We start from the raw sequence: 6,217 nt of genomic DNA on the forward strand, positions 1-6,217 counted from the left end.
CCTAACCCTGGTATACCTTCTGTTTGTCCAGGATCTTCATGGCAAACCCAACCCCAACCCTAACCCTGGTATACCTTCTGTTTGTCCAGCATCTTCATGGCTAACCTAACCCCAACCCTAACCCTGGTATACCTTCTGTTTCTCCAGGATCTTCATGGCAAACCCAACCCCAACCCTAACCCTGGTATACCTTCTGTTTCTCCAGGATCTTCATGGCAAACCTAACCCTAACCCCAACCCTAGTATACCTTGTGTTTGTCCAGCATCTTCATGGCAAACCTAACCCCAACCCTAACCCTGGTATACCTTTTGTTTGTCCAGCATCTTCATGGCAAACCCAACCCCAACCCTAACCCTGGTATACCTTCTGTTTGTCCAGCATCTTCATAGCTAACCTAACCCCAACCCTAACCCTGGTATACCTTCTGTTTGTCCAGCATCTTCATGGCTAACCTAGCCATAGATATCTTAGATAAAGGCTAGATGGATTATGGCGGACTCTTGAATGTCCACACAGGAGGCCATTTTGAGGACAGTATGCTTCCGGTAGGGATCAGTGGTACGTTAGGTAACGTCAGTGATCTTCACAATCGTTTACACTCTTATCTCGCGGAAATTTTGAAGGATTTTCTAATGACTTGATTTACAATCGTCATTACCGTGGTAATAATTCTGGATGCTTGAACATGTTCGAATGTGCAGCTTAAGTATCACGGCTATTGTTTAGGCCTATCAGTCATTTTACATCAATTGGCGAGTAATTGTTCTTTCTTTTCAATATACCTTAAGTTGCACATAATAAAACTGAAGTTGCACATGATTTCCAATCGGGTTGGTTTGTTAAACATCTTACATTATGATTTCGACAGGAAATTGCTGACTTTATTGCCAATGAAGATGCCAGAATGTTGTGCAACCTGCTCTATTGAACACTCCCTTGAAACGAGACCTGTCAGAGACCTGTCAATGTTATTTTCATATGAAAACCCATGTTTATAATTCTTCATAAGTATGTAGTGCCATACGAAATATCTTCCGTTTATAACAAACCAACCCGTTTGAAAATCGGTTGAAAATTGAGCAAGTTCTGGTTATTTAAAAAGTCCACTACCAACACAATGTTAAGGGGAGTGAGCTATACTGTCCTCAAAATGGCCGAAATGTGCGGACATTCGACTTCGTCGGCCAGAAACGCAGGCAGGATATCTAGCCTTTATTATAGATATCTATGAACCTAGCCCCAACCCTAACCCTGGTATACCTTCTGTTTGTCCAGCATCTTCATGGCTAACCTAACCCCAACCCTAACCCTGGTATACCTTCTGTTTGTCCAGCATCTTCATGGCTAACCTAACCCCAACCCTAACCCTGGTATACCTTCTGTTTGTCCAGCATCTTCATGGCTAACCTAACCCCAACCCTAACCCTGGTATACCTTCTGTTTCTCCAGGATCTTCATGGCGAAGTGCTGGCCGCTTTCTTTGTGCCTCACCAGCATCACGCGGCCAAACGAACCTGTGCCCAGAGTTTTCAACCGCTCAAATTGTTCCAGAGAGGCCGTGTTCTGGGGGAGCCAAGGTGACAAACACCACATTTTATACACACACAAACACACATAGTCACTTTAACACAATCGATTGGGCTTCATTAAGTCGAGTTTCATCAGGGATCACATTTTTTCAATACAAATTTAAGCGGTTCAACAATCCATCATGTGTTTCACAGTTCAATGGTTAAGAAAACGTCTTTTTAACAATCAACACACACACACACACACACGCACACACACACGCACACGGACACACACACACACACACACACCATAGTCCAAACATTCACTCTACCTTCAGTTCTAAACTGGAAGTTTACACTTTATTATTTCACCATATGACCACAAGAGGGCCTACATTCATTCACAACCCCCCAGCCCTCTCTATTCACCTCCCCTTCATTCTGCCCCTCTATGTGAACTTCAATATTTACATCAATCACCCATGAAACACTGTGACAAGGGCCGATTTAATCACTTCCAAGCCTACAAACTCAATGAGAAACATTGTAGGTGCCATCCACCGCCTCGCCCTTGTAAGACAAAAAGGTGGTCTCTGGTTTCTGGTGGTCAGTGCAGCCATCAGTCTTTATTCCAGTGAAGTGCAGTAACGAAGCACGTGGAATATACTCCGGATTCAGAAGTGTAAGTCTGAACCACAGGCATCTCCAACTGTAGGTGTGTCTGTGTATATATGTATATACGAAGTAATATATATATATATATATATACACTGTTTAAGATACCTCCTAGGCTCTTAATGTAAATGAACTCGGCTTCTGATGACAACGGGTCTGGCAACCTTTCGTTGATCTATATGATTATTTCTCTGACCCTCCTGAGTCCTGCCTGAGACGGTTCTCAACGGCCTCCCCCATTAACTACAGTTGGGGGCGGGGGGGGGGGCAGTTTGAGCCAAGGTGTCTGAGGGTGTGGGCCTTTCCTTTGTTGCCATGACGAGATCACCTTTAAGGAGATAACAGCGACCACATGTTTGGCATCCTCACAGTCCTCACACTCAGCATATGGGATTGGTGGTGGGGGTTTGGTTTGTGTGTGTGTGTGTGTGTGTGTGTGTGTATGGTGGGGGGTGGGGGTGCGCAGGGATTATCAGTGTGTTACCTATTTTCATCACTCCCCCCTCTCTCTCTGTTTCTCTGTTACTCTGTTTCTCTTTCTCTTCCTCATTATGTTTATCTCTCTCCCTATCCCTCTCTCTAGGGCCTTATACATGTGCCACTGAGATCAGATCAGTTTATCGTATCGTATTCGCGTGTAGGTGTGAAGATTTTCAAGGGAAACGGCTCTTGTCGTTACCTGTATACATGTGCAAAATGTAAAGCGGTTACATTGCCTCGGGCATGCGCAAAGACCACGGAGATGTGCTCCCACCTGGTTTGTTTACTAACAACATCAACGTGGATCCGCATCGGGCACAGGCAGTGTAGTGGCTTAAAGTTCCCTTCTTTCTATCAGCATATAGTGCTTAATATTTTCTTTGAATAACCACTCTCGGATGGAAAGAAAACGAGTCTACGCGTGGATGTGTTTCAACAACGGTAGAAAACTGTGTTTGCTCCGTCTTTTACTGGACTCATAATTATATGACAGTGGTATTAGTTACAGTTGAGACACCCGAAATAACTTGCATGCGCAGCAATCCTGAGACGTGATTTTTAGTTTGCACATGAATACTAACGTCTTCTTTGATCCCAGGAAATTTGAGCACATAACCCATCTCCCTTACGGAGATATTGGCGAAAGTTAACCTACTTCATTGCAAACGTCTAGTTTTTCAAACGTGTCTAGTTTTTGTGCAGTAGTGAATAGAGTCTCAGTCTACTACACCATACATAGCATATCATGTTTGTAGAAAATGATTAAGGTGCAACAAATGCCAATAAGCATATTTCAATTAAATGATTCACATTGCAAGCAAAATGGTGCGGCTGGAGCACAGGGAGGGACAACGGTGACGCAGTTTGGATGTAGCGACAAACATTTATGTGCTGTAACAAACAGTGTTAACCAGTATGTGAGTAACGTGGCTTTTATTAAAACATAGCGTGTGTAATGTGTAGCTATTTCATTCCGTTTATTAACCTTTCCGGCTGTCTGTATTACTAGCCAGCAGCAGACGTAACGGAAAGGGAGCATTTTACTCCCCGGCAATCTCTCTACAAACTTCCATACAGACGCGGGATCAGCAGAGGAAAATCTACTTTCCTTTTGGGAGAAACCAGGCCAGTCGTTCCCACGACTACAGCACCTTGCAAAACGAATTATATGCGTTCCAGCAACAGGTGCTGCGAGTGAGCGCTCCTTCAGTGCAGCAGGGCGCGTTATAGAAGCCAGGCGAGAGCGCCTGAATCCTGACACTGTAGATGCTATTCTGAGTCCTCTCTGTCTCTATCACACACACACACACACACACACACTAACGGAAGCAAAAAAGGTTTAAATTAAGTGACATCCCTCAAATGTCGCGTCTCCCGCAAACCTGCAAGCTATGAGTCAGCTGTCAGTATTGGAAGAAGCCTTAACGTCGAAGATGAAACTTCCTGGGTTATTTTGTTTCGTTAGGCTATTAGTTATATTTTAAAACAGCCAGTCATTGTAGCCTACCACTCATGGAATAAGGAATTTCAAAGAGATGATGGAGTGAACTTTCTAGCCTCCTGTCACCGTCTCCCCCCAGTCACGCACGGCCTCCCCCATGACACATCGGCCTGATTTGACACGCCCTTTTGTAAGACGAATTAACGTGGTAAACCACCTCTCTCGAAAGGCTCAGACGATCGGCGGAAAAACTAACGGTTTACATCTAGACCCCTTATACATGAGGCAATTGTAACACGCTCGCGAGTTTCTATCGTGGTAGGCGCAATGTAACCGCTTTACATTGACGCATGTATAAGGGGCTTCTCTCTCGCTCTCTTTCTCTCTCACTTCCTCTCTCTTTCTCATTATGTTCATCTCTCCCTCTCTCTCTCTCGCTCTCGTTCTCTCTCACTTCCTCTCTCTTTCGCATTATGTCTAACTCTCTCCCTCTCACTCTCTCTCCTCTTCAATCTTTACCAGTCTTATTCTGCCCTCTTTGGTCTCTCTATCTGCTACTCAGTCTGTTGTCTGTCTGTCTGTCTGTCCTTCTCCCATTGTTGCTTCATCTGTCTGTCCCCTCTCAGTCTGTCTCTCTACTTCTCCTCAGTCATGTGTCTCTCCTTCTTTCACTTTTTCTCCTGTCTTCTCCATGTATACACCTCTCTTCTCCAGCTGTCTTTCACTCTCTCCTCAGTCTGTCTCTCTACTTCTCCTCAGTCATGTGTCTCTCCTTCTTTCACTTTTTCTCCTGTCTTCTCCATTTATACATCTCTCTTCTCCAGCTGTCTTTCACTCTCTCCTCAGTCTGTCTCTCTACTTCTCCTCAGTCAGTCATGTGTCTCTCCTTCTTTCACTTTTTCCTCTCCTTCTTTCACTTTTTCTCCTGTCTTCTCCATTTATACATCTCTCTTCTCCAGCTATCTTTCACTCTCTCCTCAGTTTGTCTCTCTCCACCTCCTTAATCTCACACTCACTCACTATCAGTCACTCACTCACTGAGTCTCTCTCTCACTCACTCTCCTCCATCTTTCTTACTGTGCAGGGTTCTCCCATTTCCTCAGGAAATCTTCTTTGGCTGTGGCAAGAAAACATCCTTCACTGTGGAGCACAGAACAGTCAGTGAGACAGCGCAGTCAGTCTCAGACAGAACAGGACCAGTCAGTGAGACAGAACAGCACAGTTAGTGAGACAGAAACAGACCAGTCAGTGAGACAGAACAGACCAGGTCAGTGAGACAGAACAGCACAGTTAGTGAGACAGAACAGACCAGTCAGTGAGACAGAACAGTGAGACAGCACAGTCAGTGAGACAGAAAAGACCAGTCAGTGAGACAGAACAGCACAGTTAGTGAGACAGGAACAGTCAGTGAGACAGAACAGTCCAGTGAGACAGCACAGTGAGACAGAACAGTGAGACAGGCACAGTCAGTGAGACAGAAACAGACCAGTCAGTGAGACAGAACAGCACAGTTAGTGAGACAGAACAGTCAGTGAGACAGAGCAGTCAGTGAGACAGCACAGTGAGACAGAACAGTGAGACAGCACAGTCAGTGAGACAGAACAGACCAGTCAGTGAGACAGAACAGCACAGTTAGTGAGACAGAACAGACCAGTCAGTGAGACAGAACAGACCAGTCAGTGAGAACAGAACAGCACAGTTAGTGAGACAGAACAGTCAGTGAGACAGAGCAGTCAGTGAGACAGCACAGTGAGACAGAACAGTGAGACAGCACAGTCAGTGAGACAGAACAGACCAGTCAGTGAGACAGAACAGCACAGTTAGTGAGACAGAACAGGACCAGTCAGTGAGACAGAACAGACCAGTCAGTGAGACAGAACAGCACAGTTAGTGAGACAGAATAGTCAGTGAGACAGAACAGTGAGACAGAACAGCACAATCATTGAAACAGAACAGAACAGTCAGTGAGACAGAACAGTCAGTGAGACAGAACAGCACAATCAGACAGACAGAATGCACCCACTCTACACACACACACACACACACACACACACACAAACTCATGCACTAAAAAAACACACATATTAATATAAGCCATACAACACACAC

At 45.0% G+C, this 6,217-nt stretch overlaps 1 pseudogene across 1 annotated transcript in view; it reads right to left on the reverse strand.

Moving 5' to 3' along the window:
• The window catches only part of LOC308372313 (cAMP-dependent protein kinase catalytic subunit alpha-like), a 19,787-nt pseudogene that overhangs the window by 11,383 nt on the left and 2,187 nt on the right, over positions 1-6,217 (reverse strand). Inside the window, exons 2-3 of the transcript in view lie at positions 5,186-5,248; positions 1,436-1,564 (exon numbers count right to left, since the gene is read on the reverse strand). The product of the transcript in view is annotated as a cAMP-dependent protein kinase catalytic subunit alpha-like (transcript). The remainder of the gene's footprint in view (positions 1-1,435; positions 1,565-5,185; positions 5,249-6,217) is intronic.

This window comes from Sprattus sprattus, assembly GCF_963457725.1.
Source record: "Sprattus sprattus genome assembly, chromosome: 1".
Classification (NCBI taxonomy): Eukaryota; Metazoa; Chordata; class Actinopteri; order Clupeiformes; family Clupeidae; genus Sprattus; species Sprattus sprattus.